Below are 23,773 nucleotides of genomic sequence, written 5' to 3' on the forward strand. Positions count from 1 at the left end.
AAGGCTGAAAGAATGTTCATCTCAGAAAATGCTAACTCTGTATTGTAACATCTTTACAGAAGCTCATGTAAACCGCTCTGAATTAACTCCTCAGTCATTAGTAGTGAAGGAGTCTGGGACTGGTTTTCCTAAGTGTTGAACTAAGTTTTCTCTTTAATAAAATGCTGAATTATGTTTCGCTGCAGACCTAACTTATCTCATGTTCGAGCCTGCCTGCACTGGGGGTGTTAGCTTGGGCATTCTAGCTTCTTATGGCTATCTCAGCATAAACGACATGCAACAGAAAGACTGCAGGGCTTAGATAAGTGACCTGCTAGTGACCTGCTAGTGTGAGCTTAGGACCAATGATTGTTAAGAAAAGTAACACGTGAAAAGTTTTTTTTCTAGAATTCAGTTGTATAGCCAGAAGAATGTATAAATATTTCTGTAACTTCCTGGTTTCGGGACTTCTGAAGCCAGCTTGGGGCTCAGGGGTCCGCATATGCTGAATAAACACCTGTGCTTTCTTCAAGTCTCTTAAGTTTTTTGGCTGCTCAAAGTGACTTTTCAGTAGGAGCTTACAATACACAATAAAAACACCCAAGCCTGAGCCCAAGTAGCAGAAACCAGACTTCATTTGAACACAGTTCATAGACAACAACGCGGAAGACAAAGGTGCGCGCCGAAAACTGAGCGCAAGACGGAGGTGCGCGCCGAAGAAAATTACTGTTTTTAGGGGCTCCGACGGGGGGGGGGTTTGTTGGGGAGCACCCCCAGTTTACTTAATACAAATCACGCCGGCGTTGTAGGGGGTTTGGGGGGGTTGTAACCCCCCACATTTTGTTGTAAACTTAACTTTTTCCCTAAAAACAGGGAAAAAGTGAAGTTTTCAGTAAAATGTGGGGGGTTACAACCCCCCCAAGCCCCCCACAACGCCCCCACAACGCAGCACGATCTGTATTAAGTAAAGTGGGGGGGGTTCCCCCCCACGCCCTCCCCGTCGGAGCCCTAAAAACAGTAATTTTCTTCGGCGCGCGCCTCCGCACTGCGCTCAATTGTCTGCTCGCGCCTTTGTCCCGGTGCGCTTTTGACCTGACACCTTTGAACACAGCTCCCATCTATAGCAGCTCTGAGTCGGTGATTTCCTTAGAAAGCCTTGTACTTACAATTTTGAAAATGATGCTAATACTCCCTGAATTTGTTAGTGATGTACATAAAGCTACGCCTCTTTACTGTATAAATCCGCACATTCAAAAAAATGGCCCCCAAAGCTGTGAAATTATTCTATGTCTATCTAAAACAGGGGTGTCCAACCTGCAGCCTGAGGGCCACATGCGGCCCCGTGAAATATTTTGTGTGGCCCCGGTCAAGAGCGAGACAGTGTTTTCCTTCTTGCCGGCTCCCTCCTCTGTCAATGCGGCCCAGGGAAGCCAAAAGGTTGGACACCCCTGATCTAAAATCTACTGTATAGAATTATGACCATTTCTTCCTAGCACAAATACTATTTAAAAAAAAAAAAGAAAAACACAACAATTTTGAAAGCAATGAAATGGTACGCATTACGCTGAGATGATTAGCATGCCCTGACTATAACAGGATTAGGGTGAGTGAGCAGTAATCAGTTCAGGTATGTTGTTAGAAACACATGGTTATCGGTAATTTTCCAAGCAGCTAGGCTGCAGGCTCTCCTGTACAAGATAAACATTCACAAGGTCAGTCTGAAAGAAAAGAAAACCACAGTGCCATCACCAAGCTGCTTCCAAAACAGGAATTTTATAGATTAATAATATTTAAGAACAAAAGAATAGCCTTACTGGGTCATACCAATGATCCATCAAGCCCAGTACCCCGTTCTCAAGGTGACCAATCCAGGTCACTAATACCTGGCCAAAACCCAAGGAGTATCAACATTCCATGCTACCGATCCAGGGCAAGGAGTGGCTTCCCCCATATCTTTTTCAATAACAGACTATGGACTTTCCCTCCAGAATCTCAAAGAGTAGCAACATTCCATGCTACCAAATACAGGGCAAACAGTGGCTTCCGCCCTGTCTTTGTCAATAACAGACTATGAACTTTTCCTCCAGGAATTTGTCCAAACTTTTCTTAAAACCAGCTACACTATCCACTTTTACCACAACCTCTGGCAACGCATTCCAGAGCTTAACTATTCTCTTGGACTACAAATATATTTAAGAACAGGAATAATACGATGAAGATTAAGTACATATAGTACAGAAGAGTTTTTCCTCTCTGTAGAGTACCAAAGAGGTCTGGTAATCCTAGTACAGATTCCAGGCGCTACACAGGATCATTTATTATTTACAAACCTTCTATATACTGTAGACGTGACAATCCAAATATCAAATATGCAATGTGGAGAAAAAAGGAAGAAAAATGATGGGAAAAAAAAGCAATTCATTAATTAAATACAATCTATAAACATGTAAAAAGAAAAGTGTTAAAAAGAGAAAAAGAATGAGAAAACTTGAGAAAGGAGAAAAGTGGTCAAAGTGTGACTCAAAGAAGAAAAAGTCAAGATGAAAGAACAGCGAAATATGGAAAGCATAGTTCATAGATTAGTTCGCTTCTCCACAGTTCCAGAGAGCCAAAATAATGTTTACTTACAATAATGTCTAGCACAAATTTAAGGCCATCTTACAACAGCCTCATTCATTATTAAGAGGTCTGTAATGGAAAGTTATTGTTCGGCACGCAAACTGACGTTCGCCTTCTCCATTTTTCAACAGAACCTGCTCGGTACTTAACAGCAGATGAAAAGAATGCAAACTTTTTATGCTTTCAAATTAATAAAACACGATAATGCATTTCCTAAGAGGTCTGTTGATAAGAATTCTTCAAATGCAAGGGTCTTTAGCCATTTCACTGGGCTCATAAAAATATTCAAAAAAAATTGAAAGCACACGAAGGAAATAATATTCTTTTGCACCATTACGGGCTATAAAACAATTATGTAAAACAGTTGGGCCTCCTTAGACTTTGGCTCTGTAACGTTACCACATTAAAGAAATTGGAATTCAACTGTCGTGTCTCCAACACAATTTCCTTTGATTTAAGAGAGAGACCTTATGGGTTACATCAACTGTGCTTCAGTTCCCATGCAGAATAGGATTCTTCCTTACAATTATGCAAAATCATAGTTTAAGTTACTTCTTTCATCGTTAATATCATGACCTCCACAACCGTTCCTGTTCTGTTTCTAATGGCAGTCTTTTCCAATCCGTTATCAACCTCGTCATACCAGATTCCCTTAGTGCACTTTACAAGTAAACTAGGTTTCACTTAGAACATAAGATTTGCCGCTGCTGGTCAGACCAGTGGTCCATCATGCCCAGCAGTCCACTCACACGGCAGCCCTTAGGTAAAAGACCAGTGCCCTATTTGAGTCTAGTCTTACCTGCGTATGTTCTGTTCCAGTAGGAACTTATCCAACCTTTTCTTGAATCCCTGAAGGGTGCTTTCCCCTATGGAAGCCTCCGGAAGAGCTTTCCAGATTTCTACCACTCTCTGGGTGAAGAAGAACTTCCTTACGTTTGTACAGAATCTTTTCTCTTCTAACTTCAGCGAGTGCCCTCTCGTTCTCTTCACCTTGAAGAGGGTGAACAATGTTTCTTTCTCTACTAAGTCAATTGAGGAACCATCTACCACCCAGGTTGTTGGGCTTCCATGGTGTTGATATCGGCTCTTTTTACAAACGGTAGAGGTTTCTACCATGGGTCGGTGAGGTAAATGCTCCAATGCAAATGCTCCAGTGAGAGATCAGATAAACTGGGCCTCTTCTCCTTTGAAAAGAGGAGATTGAGAAGGGACATGATCGAAACATTCAAGGTACTGAAGGGAATAGACTTAGTAGATAAAACAGACTGTTCACCCTCTCCAAGGTAGAGAGAACGAGAGGGCACTCTCTAAAGTTAAAAGGGGATAGATTCCGTACATACATAAGGAAGTTCTTCTTCACCCAGAGAGTGGTGGAAAACTGGAACGCTCTTCCGGAGGCTGTTATAGGGGAAAACACCCTCCAGGGATTCAAGACAAAGTTGGACAAGTTCATGCTAAACTGGTGAGACTGGATTCATTTGGAGCACTGGTCTTGACCTAGGGGCCACCACGTGAACGGGACTGCAGGGCAGGATGGACCACTGGTCTGACCCAGCAGCGGCAATTCTTATGTTCTTATGTTTACATACAAAAAAAATAAAAACTTTCTAAAACAAACCCCTAAAGGGGTAATATTCAGCATTCAGCGGTAAGAGACTTACAATTCACTGACATCTGCAGGCTGAACTAATTCCAGATATTTAATGCCGAAGCATAAGCAGCTTCCAGCATTGAAAATCCAGGAAGTTAACCAGACTTCGGATAATATATGCAGCTTTGTAAAAGGTGTGTGTTGGGGGGGAAGTTAATAAAATACTACTAGACTTTTTGCGTAAAATTTATTTTTATCAACGTATCATTGCTGAGTGTGAAAACAAAAAAGTTTTAGCTATAACACCAATAAATTTTCTCCATTAAGAAAAAATAATAGCCCATTTTAGAAAAATAGAACTTTATGTAATCAGTGACTTTGAGCAAATCCAGGATAGGCTTTAAAAAAATTATTTTTACAATATTTTCTGGTCAAGCACAATCAAATTTATGGAATAAACTTCAATTTGTGCAGTTTTTACAACCTTAGGTTCTTCTGGACAACCCTAGTGGTAGACGGAGGCTCTGGGGTCTGGCGTGAATCAGCCAGATAGGACCCCCCCCCCTCTGGGAATGAGAACTGGGAGGAAGGAAGTCCCCCTAGCACTCGCCAGCTACTGATATCTGTAGTGGGCAACCCTTGGCTCCATATTACTTGTATGCCAAGAAAAACCAGAGGGTTGGAAGTGATGTCAGATGCTACAGAATATCTACTGGGGCTACCATGGCAATATGGACCCTTAATGTGTGGGGCCAAAGTAATTCCTGTAGATATCTTCCTCCTCTCCCCCCTCAAAAAAAAAAAGGTCCTGTTCAAGATCCCTGGTTTAATTACTGAATTGGGCCTTATGCACTACGAGGGTTCTGCAAAGTCAGTTTTAACAACGTCTGGGAAGAGGAGAGGGTTTTGGTCTTTGTTAAGGGTGACATCTGGTGGCCATTTCAGAGTCCATCGTACAGGCTTCCAGAAAGAGCCCTGGCATATAATTATTGGCCTCAAATTTTTGCTACGCTGACTGGACTAGGAATAGTGCGTTTGTGGGTGGAAGGATTCTATCAAAATATGAGAAAATTATCATGCAGAAACATAGAAACATGACGGCAGATAAAGGCCAAATAGCCCATCCACAGCATCCACTATCTCCTCCTCTCCCTATTGGCTAAGGCTCTTAACATTTGCATCTCCTCTTCCTATAGGCTAAGGCTCTTTACACCTGCATTGTGAGGTCATAGAGCTTTATGGTTATAGAAGCATAGAAACATGATGGCAGATAAAGGCCAAATGGCCCATCCAGAGCATCCACTATCTCCTCCTCTCCCTATTGGCTAAAACTCTTAACATTTGCATCTCCTCTTCCTATAGGCTAAGGCTCTTTACACCTGCATTGTGAGGTCATAGAGCATTATGGTCATAGAAACATGATGGCAGATAAAGGCCAAATGGCCCATCTGGAACACCCACTATCTCTTCCACTATGAGATCCCACATGTCTGTCCTATGCTTTCTTGAATTCAGACATAGTCCTTGTTTCTACCACCTCTTCTGGGAGAATATTCCACGCATCTACCACCCAGAAGGAAGTTTCTGCAGCGCTGGGCCCTTAAAGGGCTGAAGATGGTCCTGACATGAGGTGGGTGGAGCTTGACCAAAGGTGTCCCAAACAAAGATAGATAAATTATTAGGCTGCCCAAAAAAGACTACCGATATCTCTGTTTCTCCCTCTAACGTTCATCTTTCTCTTTTCGCAGTATCACGTGTGTTGCTTGCAGCCGACAATTGTTTTTGGCCTTGCACATCTGTAGAACAAATTTCTTTCCGCCAGATTTTACAAATTCAGCGCACTTTCACCTTCGTAGAACTCTTCAACGAACCTGTTTTGAAGAACTCTGCGACGTTAGCCAAGAGAATCAGATGCTCCTCTGCCGGACGCTCATTCCAAAGTCTTGCTTTGATCACGCCACCATAAGAAAATTTGTCATCCCCTCCCCCACCCCCAACTCCCTTTCCTGTAGAACTATGATTTCCAGTCGCAGTCAGCCTGAACCAGAGAGGCTGACCTAGAAATTGCTCTTTTGTCCCAATTTAATTAAATCATATTACTCTAGAAATGTATCAGAGTGCAACATATGAATACCAGCACCGCGCATGCATTGTGTTAAAAAGTCCTTTGGATAGTTTGAAGCTTTATTACTACTGCATCAGTTAAATTATCTCTTCTTGTTAAAGAAGCATATTGCATTTTGAACTGCCTCCGCAGCCACAGAATGTGATTAGTGTTAATTTGAGATTGGGCAAAACTGATTAAATCCCTAGCCCCCAACACAGCACGGCCTTTACAACACCTCTGAGAGAGTAACTCCTCCAAAAATTAGTTTTAACCAAATTAATTCCAATCTGATTTTGCTCCAGGTGTTCCAGTGATAAGACTGATTTTGTATATTAGGCCATTAGCTAACTCAATGGCAGAATCTGTTCTCTCTTTTCAAAGATAATCTTAAATAGTTTCTGGTGCGTCGCACAGACACAGGCTTAAATGTGACAAGACTGGGGCAAGAGCCAGAGGAATGAGAAGTTGCAGAAGGAGAAGTTATAAATTAATCATTTAGTCTTTGAACTAACTTCATTTTTTTCTTTCTATAATTTTACTGAAGTCATCATTTTTCTTTTTTTTTTTTATTTAATTTTCTTTTTAATTTTATTTTTTTCTTCTTCCCTTTCCTTATGTCCCCCTTATTTGTTTCTTTAACTTTTATATAAATTGTAATTCTTACCCATCTCCTTATCAAATGTCAATAATCCTGTTAGTCTTATTTATTGTATTATCCCTCTTACATTGTAATTTTATTAACATGTACATCGCTTAGAATTTAGATTAAGCGATTAATCAAATTACTATTAAAACTTGGAAACTTGGGAAGGATGCAGGCGAGAATGCCTCTGTTGAAATAGGGTTACCAGACGGGCCAGGAAAACCTGGACGTGTCCTCTTTTTAGAGAACAGTCCGGATCTCCGGAAGGACTTTCCAAAACCCGGCAGTTTGTCTAGGTTTTGGAAAGCCCCCGAGCTCCGGCCGCGTCTGGAGGGCCTTCAATAAGCATGCGCGGATGACGGCGCATGCATCCAAGCGGCCTGGAGATCGGGCAAAAAAAAAAGGGGTGGAGCCATGTGTCCTGGTTTTCCCATCCTTAAATATGGTAACTCTAACCTAATGTATACCCTAGAGCAGTGCTTCTCAACCCAACCTTGGGGCACGCCCAGTCAGTCAAGTTTCCAGGATCTCCACAATGAATAATTATGAGATAGAGCTGCACATTCATTGGAAACCTGTCTGGCTGGGTGTGCCCCAAGGACATGCACTGCTGTAAAGGGCAAGAAGGTCAGAAGATGGAGATTTTCAAATAATTTAAATTGATAACGCCCAAGAGATGGTTCTTCGGTCTTCTCAGTGTCAAGTCTTGAGAACCTTGATAACTCAGGCCCCAATGCTCAAAACCTAAGGCCACGCTACAGGAGATTAGTGCCAGAACTGGTGTTAGCGTGCTCTGAATGCTCTGTTTCCAGTGCGGGTTAAATGTGGTATTTAATTACCCCACTGCAAAGTAAATAAAAAAATGTTTTTTAAAAAGTTTTCTAAGCTCATTCAGCACAAGAAACTTTGCACCACGTTCAGGGCAGTGTGGAAGGGTTGGTCGTGGAGCTTCAGTCCCTCCAACCTAACTACCCTGCCCCAGATTGCTTTCAAATCTCCCCTGAGCCGTGAGCCTGACCTAACCGAGACTCCCCCTCTATTAAAAAATATTCCCAGGTGATCTAATGGCCTCCTGGCCCCTCTCTCTCCCACATATTCACATAGTAGTCATCTTAACACCCCTCTCCACCATCTCATAAGCTAACCCGTGGCCCCTGCCACATCTGGAAAAAGAGAAACAGGAGTGATACCCATTCACTTCTTTCTCTGGTCAAATGGCAGTGCCCTGCCCCACACAGTAAAACCTTGGTTTACAAGTATAATTCGTTCCGAAAGCGTGCTCGTAATCCAAAACACTCGTACAGTATATCAAAGCAAATTTCCCCATAAGAAATAATGGAAACTCAGACGATTCGTTCCGCAACCCAAAAACATTAAAACTAAATACTATCGTACTTGTATTGCAAGACCTCGCTTGTTTAGAACAGTCACTACACTCCCGCAGCGTCAGAGAGAGACGAACTATTGGCTCAGTTGGGATGATGTGACGCGTGTATACTGTATGTACTTGTATTGCAAGACATTGCTTGTATATCAAGTAAAATTTAATAAAATGTTTTGCTTGTCTTGCAAAATACTTGCAATCCAAGGTTTTACTGTATATATATATATATATATATATATATATATATATATATATATTTTTTTTTTTTTTTTTTTGCTATGTTCTTGGTACGGTGAGGACTCTACTATGAATGTTTGAACATCAGCTGCTCAATACTTTACAAGGGCATCCGTCTATCCCTTTGACAAGTGTACGCTTTATACTACAGCTTCGTTTTCATGCGCACAACCCAAAAAAACTTGGGGAGCGCCTGTGTATGCAGTCCGTACTTTAAAAAAAACACTAGAGCAAAAAAAAAAAAAAGTGAGATTAGCTCATTTAAAGCTCTTTGTGGTTCAGCTAATAACCTGTTAATTGATTGATTATTCAGCCTGTTTGGTTAATGAATACTGTTAGTGGATAATGATGTGCTAATTGTGAACAGGATAAAACCACAGCTGGCATCAGGGAAATTGGGGGGGGGGGGGAGGGGGAGGACAAAGGAAAGAGAATTGGGGTTGGGAGAGAATACCAGCAAAGGGGGGGGGGGGGTTAGAGCAGGAGAACTAGTTAGGAGTACAGCACAGAACGTTAAGCTTTTATTATGCCCCCCCAAAAGACACAGCTTTTTTTAAGCTTTTTTTATGCCCCCCCAAAAGACACAGCAGCTTTTTGAATCTTCACAGTTTTCTAGCTTTGGAGGCAGTGATCAGATTTTGGAATTTCTGCTGCCGATGCTGCTTCCAACTAAATATGTATTTTGGGTGATAAGTGGCACGAGCATACTTATATCTTTGGTCCACCTTCAGGCCCAGTTTGGAGGCTCCTCATATATCAGGGGTCTCAAAGTCCCTTCTTGAGGGCCGCAATCCAGTCGGGTTTTCAGGATTTCCCCAATGAATATGCATTGAAAGCCGTGCATACACATAGATCTCATGCATATTCATTGGGGAAATCCTGAAAACCCGACTGGATTGCGGCCCTCGAGGAGGGACTTTGAGATCCCTGGATTAGAGCGTCTATGTCGGAGATGGGCAACTCCGGTCCTCGATGGCCGCTATCCAGTCGGGTTTTCAGGATTTCCCCAATGAATATGCATGAGATCTATGTGCGTGCACTGCTTTCAATGCATATCCGTTGTGGAAATCCTGAAAACCCGACTGGATTGCGGCCCTCGAGGAGGGACTTTGAGATCCCTGTCGTATATAGATTTCTTACAGATTGCATAGCTAAGATTTTGTCTTGCACTGAAAGAGTTAGAATATTGTCAGATCTACAAAACAGAGTTATTATGGAGATCTTGAGAAGGTGCGTCATTAAGCTGGATCACTGACGCCAGAAAGCTTTTGGTGCAAGGCACCTGGCTAGCTTGCACAGCAGTATTTATTTATTTACAGTATATACCGTGTTTGCGACCCCTTTACGACCAAATTTCCCTCCGGCCTGATTCACTTACCTCTCCTGCGATCCGCTTCGAATCCGCGCATGCAAATGAGGAGCAACACGTGCAAAGTAGGCAGGGACGCGATTCGCAACACAATCAATCCGATCCGACTGTGCTGGCCAATCAACTGAAGAAGCGACTGCTGGGGGCCAGTCGAAAACGTCTTTCTGACTGGAAGCCCTGCTCTGCAATCTCTCTTGCCCGCTCCCCCCGAATGCCGCCTCGCTGTGCCCCGCTTCTTCTCTCCTGCTGCTCACCCCGCATGCCGCCCTGCTGTGCCCCGATCTTCCCCGCGAATGCCGCCCTGCTCTGCCTCGATCTTCCCCGAATCTCTCCTGCCCTTCGAGCCTGTGATTTAACTTACGGATTTAAAGCCGGTTAAAACCATGGGCTCGCAGGGCTACATGGGGCCTCGTTTGCAAAGCGAGCAAGGGCAGAAAAGCAAGGAAGACAAGTGGAGCCACGTACAAGAAATACACTCACTCCGTGGCAGTCAGCCTTGGAAGTGCTTGCCGTCCAGGGTAGAAATCGCCCCAGAAATAAAGGGAATTGGGGGAGGGGAATGCTCTTTAAGGAGCGTTTGCCAGTAAAATGGGAGTTTAAAAGAGGTGGATTTTAGAATGGATTGTAGCACTATGCAGCCCAAGGAGCCAAAGTCTAGTTTTTAAAGTAAAAAAAAAAAGGTTGCGGCTCGGACGGGCTTGCGCAGTCCATCTACAGATGGTCTGCGCATGCACGCGGATCACACAACAGAGATCCGTGCAAGTAGATGGGGGCGTTCCTCCGATCGCCCCCATCTGCATATTGGATGTTGAAGAACTCGTCGGACCTGCCTGGATCGGGCCCGATCGAGCAGGTTAGTGAATCTGGCCCCTTTGTCCAATATATCGGCCAAGTCCTGTACCAGAGGAACAATGCTCAATAGATTACAACGTTGCGAGTATGTGGTAATCCAAATACGCGGCATTATCTTTCTAGAATGTTATCTAGATCAGTGTTCTTCAACCTTTTCATACCTATGGACCGGAGGAAATAAAAGAATTATTTTGTGGACTGGCACACTATTAAGACTGAAATAAAAACTAACATAGATAGTATTTTTTATTTATTAATTAAATAACAATTTAAATTTATAATAATTGGCATTATTTAAATTTCCTACACATCATTACAATTTATATCTTCCCTCTGCATCTTTATCTGTCTAGCATCTACCTTCTGCGTCCTTGTCCCTTTGTACCTTTGTGCCCTTCTGTGTCCCCATCCCTTCTCCATCCAGCATCCCCCCCTCTGTGTCTGTCCCTATTCTCCATGCACAGCATCGCTTCTCTAGGCATCATCTCTCTATTCTTTTCTGCCCAGAGCTCAGGACCCCCATCCTATGGCTTCCTTGCTCTCCCCCTGTTGTTAGCATCGCTCCCTCCCCTAGTCCGTCTCCCGTCCACCAATTCATTCTCTCTTCCCCCTTCTCCACTGCCCTCCCCATAGTCCAGCAGCTTCTCCCCTCCCTCCCTCCAGGTCCAGTGGCAGCGCTCCCTTTCTTTTCCTCTGTTGAGCAGCAGCTCCCCCTTCACCAGCCTCCATTTCTAGTCCAGTGTGGCAACTCCCCTGACCATCAGAAGCGGTGCCCCCTTCCCCCCAGCCAGTTCTAGCTCTCCTTCCCCCTTTCACCAGCTCCCTCTTTCCACCTCCAACCAGTGGCAACAGCACCTTCCCTCTTAACCGGACTAGCAGCAGCTCAGTGTTTTGACTTGCCTGCAGCAGTGTCAGTAGCGTCACCACAACGATTCACTTAGGCAGCCTTGGGCCCTTTGATGGGTCGCGCCTGCCTCGGAGGAAAGAGGAAGTTGCATCATCAGAGGCGGGCCGCGACTCAGCAAAAGCCCTAAGGCTGCCTAAGTGAATCACTGCACTGAACCTACTGGGCACTGCTGCAGGCAAGTTAGAATACTGAGAGCTGCAGGGAGGGGGAAGGGAGGAAGTTTGGAAGAGAGCCACTGATCTAGAGCAGTGTTTCTCAACTTCTTCAAGCCAAGTACCCCCTAAGCCTAACAAATACCAACCGAGTACCCCCGCCCAAGCTCCGCCCCTGACTCCACCCCCATAATAGCACTAATTGTAATGCAATTTCTTCCATCCATTTTTCATATACACACACAATATAATCTTATTAATACATAATGGTAACCACAAAATTTAAAAAACATAAAGCACATTGTACGTAGAAAAAATGTTAATTATATTTGGGGGTGGGGGTTCCTAGAAGTCAAGGCAGATGACTTTAAAATACGCAATGTCACCTCAGTAACATCTATAGAAAAATAGACAAATATAGTGCAAAATATATACATTCTCAACACTGACATTTTGAGCACTAAATTGTATTTTAAATTGGTCCTTTGCTTTTGTTCGTGCTGGTCTGGTTTTCTTATGATGTTTCCTTTATCATATTTTTAATTTATTCATATTGGTTTTAAGCCTTTCAATTATTCATGTTGGCGTTATGTTTTATTAACGCATTTGATTTTATATGCTTCTACTGCCTTTATATTTAATATGCATTTTATGTTTTAATTATACATATGTTTTATATGCACCGTTTTTATGTTTTTATATATTTTTTATCTGTCTCTATATCTTGCAACTCTTCCCTTAGTATCCCCTGAAAAAGGCATCTTCTATACGCCGAAACTGGGATCCTTGTTTGGTCCTACTGTTTCTCATAAAGACTTGCTTTGGTTGTAAAGCCATCCCCTCCTTGTCTTTCTTTGCTGTTTTGTTTGTATCCCAAGACGGGGGGGGCTCTTCTGTTTTGCCCTTTTGCTAAGTACGATAGCACATGCTAACCGCTAAAGATGGCCACTATATTTCTATGGATGCCTGTGTATGCGAACTAGCACGCTTAACACCCTTTCATGAATTCTCCCATAAAAGTGGACTTTTCCTCCAGAAACGTGTGTAAACTCTTTCAAACTCAGTTATGCTAATGGCTCCGTTTCAGATAAGTACTTTTGAATACTGGACCCGGCTCTAATTTTTCAAAGAAAGGGGTTTAAATTTCCATAAAATATGGATGCCGAAAGTGGTGACATACTGTACCTTATACCAAAGAAAACTTGGAAAATGATCTCAAACTGGATTTGGTTGACTAGATGCTTTGGGGGCACATCTGTGGGTGAATGTTAAGTGTCACCTGAGTACAAATTCACTTCTTTTACTAAGCACATGAGATATCTTCTCATCACGAAAGATTTCCTTTTAACTCCCAAGTATCTCCTAAAGATCATTATGCCATTGGCCACTTGGGCTTCTTCTACTACCAACACAATAGAAGTCAAAAAGATTTGGGGTGGTATTGGTTGAGTAAAATTGCCATTCTATAACTCTATTTGATTTTCCTTAAATACAGAAAACAAGCCTGCTATAAATCATTCTTTGTCTCCTCTGACCTCGTATGGATTGAGAACCCTTTCCTTGTATAAATATCTCTGGCTTCCTGTAAAGATCAATAATCTTTACCCTCGTTGTCAAGGGCTTGGGGAAAGAGGAGAAGGGTTGACAAGGCGGTTGAAGACAGGCTGTCGACCTTTAACCTGTTTTTTTTGCTAAAAACTGCACAAGAATTTCTACTATGCCATATAGCGGGGACAGTTATGGTGCTGTAAAAGTGGAGTATTTGTTGCACCTTAACCCTAACCTGCGGGATCTCAGCAGCTCAGGTTAGTAACTCCTGGAGTATACGAATAATGCAACTTGCAAGCAATCTCACATGCTGCGTTATTCATACCACCCAGGCTGTGAATGCATGGTTGAGGAGATGGTGCCAGGAGGAGGACTTCCACTTTGTGAGGAACTGGACGTCCTTCTGGGGAAAGAGCAAGCTCTACCGGCGAGACGGCCTGCACCTGAGCACAGCGGGAACTAGACTACTGGCAGCAAATGTGAGGAAGGAGATCGAGAGGGCTTTAAACTGAGGAGAGGGGGAAAGCCGACAGCTGATCTGATGTTGACGCTTCGGACAACAGTATCCAGAACAGATGCTGAATGGGCTGACTGCAAGGAGGAAGTAGAGAGACCGGTGAATCTTATGATCAGACAGCGAGGGAAACACCAGGTAAAGGGAGCTTGCTGGGAGGAGACTAAGGGGCATAGAGACACAGGGGGACTGGGTGGCACGAGGGCGAAAACTGAGGGCAATATAGGGGTGCCACAAGGCGAGGGGGATCAAACAGAGCCTCAAGGGATGATAGCCCAGGAGGAGACCGGTAGGGCTAGAAAACCCAGAGGAGAAGCTGGAGAGAGGGATGGCGGAAATGTGGGGAAACCGAAAGCTGCGAGAGTAAAGGCTAAGGGCAAAGCAGAAGCACAGGGAACAGGAGAACTGCCCGAAATTCAAGGGGAGGCGGCCCAGGTAAATACGGAGGTGGAGGAAAAACGACGGGACCTGCGGTGCCTATACGCCAATGCAAGAAGCCTCATGGCCAAGATGGGTGAACTAGAGGTCGTAGCCAAGGGGGAGGACCTGGATATAATTGGAATTACAGAAACATGGTGGGCAGAGGAGAATCAATGGGATGTGGCGCTGCCAGGGTACAAGCTCTACAGGAGGGACAGGACCCACAAGAAGGGGGGAGGCATAGCACTATATATAAAGGACTCCATCTACTCGGTCGGGATGGATATGGCAAAGAAGGCAGAGGGGCTGGAATCGCTTTGGGTCAAATTGCCGGGAAACAAGGGTACAGGCATAAAACTGGGGCTGTACTATCGCCCACCTGGTACGCCGGAGGAAATCGGACACGACTTGGAAGCTGAACTGAGACAAGAATGCAGGACTGGAAGTGTAACAGTGATGGGGGACTTCAACTACCCGGGGATTGACTGGAGTACGGGTCACTCCAACTGCACTAAGGAAACAGGATTTGTAGAAGCTGTGAGGGACTGCTTCATGGAGCAACTAGTCAAGGAACCGACGCGAGGGAGTGCTACTCTTGACCTCATCTTAAACGGATTAGGGGGGCCTGCAAGAGGGGTAGAAGTGGGAGGACCACTAGGCAACAGTGACCACAATGCGATCCGATTCACATTAGAAAGGGGGACACCCACAGTAAAGAGGACCGCAACAACTGCGCTCAACTTCAGGAAAGGGAACTATGTTGCTATGAGGGAAATGGTGGGGAGGAAGCTCAAAAACATCCTTAGGATGGAGACTGTAGGAAGCGCCTGGACCCTATTCAGGGACACCCTGCAGGAAGCACAAAGAATGTACGTCCCAAGTTTCAGAAAAGGCGGCAAGAACAAGCGGTCAAAGGACCCGGTTTGGATCTCAACAGAAGTAAAGAGGGCAATAAACGACAAGAAAGTGTCCTTCCGGAGATGGAAAAAGGACCCAACGGAGGAAAATCACCGGGCGCACAGGAAATGCCAAAAGGAATGCCACCGAGAGGTTAGAAAAGCAAAAGGGAAATATGAAGAGGGGTTGGCCAGGGAGGTGAAAAACTTCAAGGCATTCTTCAGTTACGTAAAGGGGAAGCGACCAGCGAGAGAGGAGGTGGGGCCGTTGGACGATGGGGATAGGAAGGGAGTGATCAAGGAGGATAAAGAGGTAGCTGAGAGGTTGAACACATTCTTCTCATCGGTTTTCACGAGAGAAGACACATCTAATATACCAGACTCAGAGGAGCTCATGAGTGGGGAACAGGCTGAAAAATTAGAACACATAGAGGTAAGTAAGGAGGATGTCCTCAAGCAGATAGACAGGTTAAAATGCGGCAAATCGCCGGGCCCGGACGGGATCCACCCAAGGGTTCTGAAAGAACTAAGACAAGAAATAGCGGGCACAATCCAGCATGTTTGCAACCTATCCTTGAAAACTGGAGAGGTACCAGAGGACTGGAAATTGGCGAATGTCACACCTATCTTCAAGAAGGGATCGAGGGGTGACCCCGGAAACTACAGGCCGGTGAGCCTGACTTCAATTATAGGGAAGATGGTGGAAGCTATGATCAAGGATGGTATTTGCGAGCATATCGAGAGATATGGCCTACTGAGAACAAGCCAGCATGGATTCTGTAAGGGAAGGTCATGCTTAACGAACCTTCTGTACTTCTTTGAGGGAATAAGCAGTCGGGTGGACAATGGGGAACCTATAGACATCATTTACCTTGATTTTCAAAAGGCTTTCGACAAGGTGCCACATGAAAGGCTGCTTAGGAAACTGTGGAACCACGGGGTGGGAGGGGATGTGCACAGATGGATCGGGCACTGGTTGTCGGGTAGACTGCAGAGGGTCGGAGTAAAGGGACAATACTCTGACTGGCAGGGAGTTACAAGCGGTGTGCCACAGGGATCGGTGCTAGGGCCGTTACTCTTCAACATATTTATCAATGACCTGGAAAAAGAGGCAAAGTGCGAGGTTATAAAATTTGCAGACGATACCAAACTGTGCGGCAGAGTTAGGTCTAGGGAGGAGTGTGAGGACCTGCAAAGGGACCTGGACAAGCTGGAAGACTGGGCAAACAAATGGCAAATGCGCTTTAATGTGGAAAAATGCAAGGTCATGCATATAGGGAAAAAGAACCCGTTGTTCAAATACAAATTGGGGGGGGCATTATTGGGAGACAGCAGTCTTGAGAGAGACCTGGGTGTGCTGGTGGATGCATCACTGAAGCCATCTGCACAGTGCGCAGCAGCCTCGAAAAAAGCCAACAGGATGCTGGGCATCATAAAGAGGGGCATAACAACCAGGACGAAGGAAGTCATCATGCCATTGTATCGAGCTATGGTGCGTCCACATCTGGAATACTGCGTTCAATATTGGTCGCCGTACCTCAAGAAGGACATGGCAGTGCTTGAGAGAGTCCAAAGGAGAGCAACGAAACTGGTAAGAGGGCTGGAACACTGCCCATACGCCGAGAGGTTGGATAGGCTGGGGCTCTTCTCTCTGGAAAAAAGGAGGCTCAGGGGAGATATGATAGAGACCTTCAAGATCATGAGGGGCATAGAGAGGGTGGATAGGGACAGATTCTTCAGGCTGAAGGGGTCAACAGGCACGAGGGGGCATTCGGAGAAACTGAAGGGAGATAGGTTCAGAACAAATGCAAGGAAGTTTTTCTTCACCCAAAGGGTCGTGGACACTTGGAATGCGCTACCGGAGGAAGTGATCAGGCAGAGTACGGTACAGGGATTCAAACAGGGATTGGACGGATTCCTGAAGGATAGGGGGATCATGGGATACTGAGAGAGGTGCTGGGATGTAACACAGGTATAGAAAGCAAACCAAGTAATAAGTATAGAAATCCAACCAGGTCGTGCATGTGCAAGACCAGAGGGTTAGGACTTCGATGGGAAGATAAGACTCAATGGGAAACCAAGGTGGCAAGGAGGCCCCTTCTGGTGACTTAGACAGGCCGTGACCTGTTCGGGCCGCCGCGGGAGCGGACTGCTGGGCAAGATGGACCTGTGGTCTGACCCAGCGGAGGCACTGCTTATGTTCTTATGTTCTTATGTTCACCCGGGAGTACCGGACCTCTAATTTCAGGTGAATGTCATTTAGTTTTCTATTGCTATTTTGATTGTGTGCTTAGGTTTAAGCCAGGTACAAGTTTTTAAAGAAATCAATTAAATAACCCATGGCCCAATATTCCTGGGATGAATCTTGAAGAAGCTAGGCATTAACAGATGCATTTGCCCCATCGCCTCTGAGGTCTTCCCAAACACATTGCCCCTCTTTCCTCCATCACGACCCCTCCTTGAAGCCCCCTATCAATACTCTCTTCCCAAAGACCTCATCTCAAATTGTCCACTGAAAAATTCCCTATCAGATGCCCCCCTTTCCCTCAAAGATCTCGTACCCTCCCATAGTTTCCTCCCCTCCCTCCCAAGCCTGGCATTTATGGGTTTTGGGGTCAAAGAAGATGAATAGTTGGGCTGACATTTGGCATATTTGTGTGCATTAGATGTAAAGGCATAGGGGTACGGGTAAGCAGGAGCTGTTCCATGTTGTTTGCTTGTGGTTCCAGAAAGAAGGAAGAGAGCACTATTGCTTGGTTAATGTGGAAGGGTGAAGCCACCTTCGGGAGAAATCTTTGGTGCGTTCTCAATACTGCATGATCATGTAGAATTTATATGTATGGTAGATGTGTCAAAAAAGCTTGTAATTTGCTGATGCATCTTGCTGACGTGATGGCAATGAGAAAAACTGTTTTCCAGGTTAGGAACTTGCTGGGTACTTCTTCCAAGGGTTCGAAGGGATGGCCTGTTAGACAGTGTAGAATAATGTTGAGGTCCCATGCTGGAGGATGGAAGCGGACCAGAGAGTGTAGGCTTGCAAGCCCTTTTATGAACATGGTCACAAGTGGATGAGATGAAAGGGAATGCCAAGGTGGTGCTCATGTGAACCTTTATGGACGTTAGAACATAAAAATAGCCTTACTGGGTCAGACCAATGGTGCATCTAGCCCAGTATCCAGTCTTAAACGGATGGGGGATTACATCAAGGAATTGTTGTCTGGATGGGAACATCTGAAAGGAGTAGAAACACAGTGGGCAAAACTGAAAGGAGTTATTGTAAGGGTGGAAAATCTTTTTGTGAAGCAAGCAAGTAAAAGTAAGAGGAAAAGAAGGCCGCTTTGGTTCTCAAATGTGGTAGCTGAGAAGGTAAGGAATAAGAAGAGGTCAGCTTTCATAAACCACAAAAGATTGCAGAAAGAGGAAGACAGACAAAAATATCTGGAAAAGTCAAGAGAGGCTGATCGAGTAGTCAGGAACGCAAATATACAAACATTAGAACGTAAGAATAGCCTTACTGGGTCAGACCAATGGTCCATAAAGCCCAGTAGCCCGTTCTCACAGTGGCCAATCCAGTTCCTTAGTACCTGACCAAAACCCAAGGAGTAGCAACATTCCAGAATTCCAAAGAGTAACAAAAGATTCTAAAACCCCAAAGAGTATCAAGATTTCATGCAGAATCTCAAAGAATAGCAAGATTCTAGAACCCCAAAGGGTTGGAATGTATTTTTCAATTTCCCAATTTGAGTGTATTTCTTGAATATAATTGGGGGGGGGGGGTGATATATCTATTTGTCATAAATTATAATTGTAAATGTATGTAAGTATTATATCCTGCACTTAATCATGGCTTTTAAAACGAATAAAGAAATTTAAAAAAAAAATTTACTTAATATATTGTATAATGGAAGAGTATTCTGAATGCGTGCAGATTGAAAAGAAAAAGAACTGTCCAAAATTTGTTTAAGGTGTGTACCCTTAGCACAGGGGTAGGCAATTCCGGTCCTCGAGAGCCGGAGCCAGGTCAGGTTTTCAGGATCTCCACCGTGAATATGTATGAGATGGATTTGCATGCACTGCCTCCTTGAGATGCAAATCTAGCTCCTGCATATTCATTGGGGAAATCCTGAAAACCCGACTGGATTGTGGCTCTCAAGGAGGGACTTTGAGACCCCTGTTCTACTGCTACTACTATTATTGCAAAGAAGGCAGTCCCTGCTTCAAAGAGCTTACGATCTAAACAGGATGTCCTGGGCACCCTTCTTGTTCCATTTGTCTGTCTCGTCTAGATCAGGGGTAGGCAATTCCGGTCTTCGAGAGCCAGAGCCAGGTCAGGTTTTCAGGATCTCCACCATGAATATGTACGAGATGGATTTACATGCACTGCCTCCTTGAGATGCAAATCTAGCTCATGCATATTTATTGTGGATATCCTAAAAACCTGACCTGGCTCCGGCTCTCGAGGACCGGAATTGCCTACCCCTGCCTTAGATGGAAAATAAAATAGGTAGCAATTGCACAGACAACAAGCACGATTAGATGTCGAAGCTGCAACCAAAACAATAAAATGAGCAGGAGCTTGTCCTTGAAAAGACTTAGGGCTCCTTTTACTAAGCTGCGCTAGCGGTTTTAGCGTGCACTTAGCGTGCACTGCACTGCCCCGGGAGCTAGACTCTAATGCCACCATTGAGCTGGCGTTAGTTTTTACGCATAGCGTGGGGGGGGGGGGCAGCGCGCACTAAAAACGCTAGCACAGCTTAGGAAAAGGAGCCCTTAAAGATCAAACAAGCCATTTTGAATATTATATGGGATTGAACAGGAAGCCAGTGGAGGCAAACCAGCTAACTGTACTCTATAGGCATTTACACCAGCTGTAGGGCTGCCATAAGTGATCGCACTATAAACGTAACCGCGTTTTCGGCTGCTGACACTAGAATTCTACCAGAATCAGAACATAGCACATGGTTTTTTCACATCCTATTGCCAGTGTAGAAATTCAGAGTTCTGATATCCTCATAGCATAACTCTTTCTCCATTTAAGGCAGCCCTAGGCAAGAGTCTCCCATGACCTGATATCAATTTTGCCTTTCACCAAAGCCTTGAGGACATCCTTGAAGCCCTTTCTCCGTCTTCCCCTTGAGCATACAACTCAACTAGGCCGGAAGCCTGCAGTCAAGCAACCAAACAACGTGGACATCCAGAGATTACACTTAATCTAAAAAGCAACTTCTCAGTTACTAAACTAACTAAAATGGAACGTAAGGACCTGATTGTATAAAGGGGGTAAAGGGTCATGGATTTGATCTACCGCCTTTTCTGTGGTACAACCAAAGTGGTTCACCTTCACTCTCTCATGCCATGTCTGCCACACAATGTTCGCCGTTCCATATCTTCTATGCTATGTTTCATCACACGTTTTGCCTTACCAGTTTTGCCAGACTCAGGACTAATGTCAGGAAGTTCTGCTTCACACAGCGAGTGGTGGACGCTTGGAATGCTCTCTCGGAGGAGGTTGTGACAGAGGCCACCATTCTGGGATTCAAGGGCAAGTTGGATGCCCACCTTCTTGCAAATCACATTGAGGGATACGGGTAAACAAGGTCTTCATCAGGAAACACCTAGCTTGGCCTCCGCGTGTGCGGGTCGCCGGACAAGATGGACCTAAGGTCTGATCCGGTGAAGGCATTTCTTATGTTCTTTCACCGGGATGGGATGGTGGGGACAGAGAAAAATTTGTCCCCATGTCATTCTGTAAACAGTATTTTCCAATTTAGGAGGGTCCCTTCTCTATATGTTGCTGCTTGAGACCATAACTAAATTACTACCCGATACCTACTGAGTATGACTGAAAAGAACATGCATAATTGCTGAGTACCTCTATGTGGAATTAATGCATGATTTACTCTTTGTGGAATTAATGTTAGTGACTTTTGAGAGGTCGAAAACCCACTCTTGTATTTTGGGAACTGATAAAAACTCTATACAGTGGTGCCTCGCATAACGAACGCCTCACACAACGAACTTCATGTCTTGATTCACACAACGAACTTCGTTTCACACAACGAAGTCGCCCGAGCTGCCGATGTATTGCATCCTTCCGCGCAGGCACTGCAGGCAGTCGTTAGTCACTGCGCTTAACTGCCCTCTCTCACAGCCCTTCACCTGGCTCCCTGTGCAGTGGCGGACCGTCGGCTCGCCTCCTTTTATGGAGGGGCCCGGCGCCTACTGCTGATGCGTTGGGGGGGGCGGAGCTACTCTCGCCGCTTCCCCGATGCTAGAAAAAAAAAAAAAAAAGAAAAGTTAAGTCCCAGTTTTTGCCGCTGAGACTCTGCCCTCTCTCACTGTATACAGTCGTCCTTTTAAGAGAAACTCAATATTTTTTATAGATCATGGCTTCTAAAAAAAGCAGGAAGGTGATTTCTGTTGAAATGAAACGGGAAATAATTAGAAGGAGTGAATGTGGGGTAAAACAGTGTGACCTCGTCAAAGAGTTTGGCCTCAGCAAGACCACCATTTTCACCATTTTGACAAATTTATCTTTTTTTATGTCATCTTAGCATATTTTATGCTGCAGAACGAATTATTTTTTTTAACATGTATTGTTATGGGAAAACGCGTTTCACATAACGAACTTTTCGCATAACAAACTTGCTCCTGGAACCAATTAAGTTCGTTGTGTGAGGCACCACTGTACATTTATGTCACTTTTACTATAACTGGAAGGTGGCTGATTTTATACCCCGTGGAGAGAAAAGAAAACGATGTGAAATACAGATCAAGGTGAACTTTTGAGCTTTCCTTTCAACACACTAAAAAAGAGAATACTAATATATACAAGTCATTTAAGCTGTCTTGCGGAAAAGTCAATGCGAGATCCTCCAACACGTCTTTCAGTCCCTGGAACTTCCTTTTTCCAACCTGAGGCAGTTCCTCCTGAGTCCTAGAAGTGCTTATATTCCTACTAACTTGACCCGGGTGCCCCCCCCCTTGTGGGGCCATTTAATCTTGCTTAATGGAGCCATTATTGAGCTGTTTTCTCCGCTTCCCACAACTATAAGTCACAGGAGTAGTGTCACTGCTGTGAATTATAAGCCACTATTGAGGAATATGGTGGGTTTTTTTTTTTTCAGGAAGGGGGGCTGGCACGGAGGGCTTTACGATTACAAAACAAAAGTGATGAAGCATTGAGGCCCCAGATTCAACCCTTTAATCTTGCGGTGACCTTGACCAAGCCGCCTAGATTCTCTTTACGTAGAAAGGAAGTGCTTAATTAAAAAAAAAAAAAAGTTGCTTGTAACTGCATGAGGTATCCTGTATGACACAGCAGGCTATCAATAAGAACGGTTATTATATGGCCATCATTTAACACTTTAGAACAGTGCTCTTCAACCTTTTTACACCTATGGACCGGCAGAAATAAAAGAATTATTTTGTGGACTGGCATCGGTCCGCAGACCGGCGGTTGAAGAACACTGGGCTAAGTCGTGGGCCAGACCCCGCCCATCTATACCCAATCTCCACCCCAGACCCTGCCCCCATAGTCCTAATTGTAACACTATTTTTTCCATTCATTTTTCATATATACACACACAATATAATCTTACTAGTATTTTAGCCCGTTATATTAACGGGTGCTAGAATATATGTCTGTCTGTCTGTCTATCTTTATTTCTGTCTCTCTCTCCCTCCCGCTGTTTTACTTTGTCTGTCTCTGTCCCCCTTTGTCTGTCTGTGTTTCTGTGTATCTCCCTGCCCCTGTGTCTTTCGTCTTTCTTTCTGTCTCCCTTCCTCCCGCTGTCTGTCTGTCTTTCTATCTATCTGTCTCTCTCCCTGCCTCCTATGCAGCAGCATTTCTCTCCCACCACTTCCCTGTGCAGCAGCTCAAGCAGCATTCCCTCCCCCCACACCACTTCCCTGTGCAGCAGCAGTAGCGTTTCCTCTACCCCCCTTTCCCTTCCCACGGTCTGTCCGGCTCCCTTAGTCCCTTACGGCCCCCCCCCTTCCCTTCCCACGGTCCCGACTACGAACCTGGGATTCCAGCAGCGTGTGCAGCAGTCTTCACACGCTGCTTCGGGTCCTTCTACTACCCTGATTTACTCTGGCACTTCCCTGATGACATCATCAGAGACGTGGCAGAGCAAATCAGGGCAGTAGAAGGGCCTGAAGCAGCATGTGAAGACTGCTGCACACGCTGCTGGAATCGCCAGGTTCGTAGTTGGGACCGCGGGAAGGGAAGGGAGGGGCGGCAAAGGACTAAGTGAGCCATCAGACGTCGGGAAGGGATGGGAGGGTCAGACCGGCGAAAAAACCTTACCGAGTGGGGAGCCGGCAAAGGAGTGTTTTCTGCTGCCGCGAGCGTGGGGTCTGTTAAGCGTGCATGCGCACTCCTGCGGCCACAGACATACAGAACACGCAGATAGGAGTGCGCATGTGCAGCTAGCGTTTTATTATACAGGATTAATAATGCATCGATCGCACCGTGGACCAGCAGTTGAAGAATACAGTTTTGGACCTGATGCACATGCCTGTGGACCGGCAGGAAATTTCTGTGGACCGGC

General features: G+C 44.9%; 1 protein-coding gene across 7 annotated transcripts in view; it reads right to left on the minus strand.

Annotated features, from left to right (window-relative positions):
• Positions 1–23,773, minus strand: part of CAMTA1 (calmodulin binding transcription activator 1) — a 1,525,397-nt gene that overhangs the window by 692,459 nt on the left and 809,165 nt on the right. The gene's annotated exons all lie outside the window — the stretch shown is intronic.

This window comes from Geotrypetes seraphini, chromosome 15 (assembly GCF_902459505.1).
Source record: "Geotrypetes seraphini chromosome 15, aGeoSer1.1, whole genome shotgun sequence".
Classification (NCBI taxonomy): Eukaryota; Metazoa; Chordata; class Amphibia; order Gymnophiona; family Dermophiidae; genus Geotrypetes; species Geotrypetes seraphini.